The following is a 1,251-nucleotide window of genomic DNA, read 5'->3' as shown; positions in this document are numbered from 1 at the left end:
GGTTTAGATAAGGAGACCCCCTGTGTTGTAGGTGAGGCACCACTGTGGACTGTACATTAGTAGCTACTATGGACTGGTGACGAGCCCTTGCTATGGAGTGTGGATGAGGAGGAGTGAGGGCCATAGATGAGGAACTGCTGTGGGCTGTAGTTGAGGGTCTGATGTGGGCTGTAGATGAGGTGAAGCTGTGGACTAGTGATGAAGAGTCCCTTGGGGCTGTAAATGAGGGGCTGTTGTGGGCTGTAGATGAGGACCTGCAGTGCATGCAGATGAGAACATGCTATCAACTGTAGATGGGACCTGCTGTGGCCAGGAGGCCAGGACTAGCTATATGCTTTAGGTGAGGAGCTCCATGCCTCTGGATGAGCAGGTTTGGAGGAAGTATGGAAATTGGCCTCCAGTGCCTAGGTCAAACTTGTAACCTGAGGGTGTGATGGAGCTGCCTCGAGACCAAGTACAGATGCAGCAATAGGACTGACATCAGATGTTCCTGTGTTTTCTTCTAGAGATGGTCAGTGAAGACATTCCAGTCCTCTAGAAGGTTCTCCACCTCCTACCAGTGATGAAGCTGGTGGGACAGAGGAGGGAGGGACGTACTGTCAGAGGCAACCCCAAGAACCCACCATGAGGTTTGGGGGCCTATGGCAGGAGGTGGGACCCAAGTGCCACCAGTAGACAATGGGGCTCAACTTTCAACCTAGAATCTGAGGTGAGGGTGATTCAAATATTAGGAAATTCAAATATTTTTAGTTATTAAAAGTACTATCTCAACTAGAAGGGAGGCAGGGCTCAACGACGGATTAGGTGCCGTGCAGACCTCTGCCAGTAATTACACAGAATACTGGATGATGCAGTTTCAGGGGACAGTTCTGGAATTCTGAACTACATATAAAGGACTATTTAGAAAGATCAAAGGTTACTGCTAGTGGGATTTGTAGAAGAAGCAAGGTGGTGTTTTTTGATCTGTGGCTACCGGCCAGTCCCCGAGTGGCCATCCTGAGTGGGATGGAGCAGGTCCAAGATCATGGGACCATTCCCACCACAGGGGTCTGGGTGATCATCGGAGATAAAGGTGTGAACATTTTTTTTTCTGGTTATTTGTCTCTGCGTACCTCCACTCTGGTGACTAGAAGGGGTACCTGAGCCACTGGACGGCCCCCGCCCCTGGAGGGTTCTATTACACATGCACACGGATCTGCTCAGCAAAGACCACTGGGTACAGAATCGAAGAAGGGGGAAGAGTCAACAGGA

The sequence above is a fragment of the Chrysochloris asiatica genome, unplaced genomic scaffold, assembly GCF_000296735.1.
Source record: "Chrysochloris asiatica unplaced genomic scaffold, ChrAsi1.0 scaffold00056, whole genome shotgun sequence".
Classification (NCBI taxonomy): Eukaryota; Metazoa; Chordata; class Mammalia; order Afrosoricida; family Chrysochloridae; genus Chrysochloris; species Chrysochloris asiatica.
The sequence above is the reverse complement of the archived record's forward strand: the minus strand, read 5'-3'. Positions refer to the sequence as shown.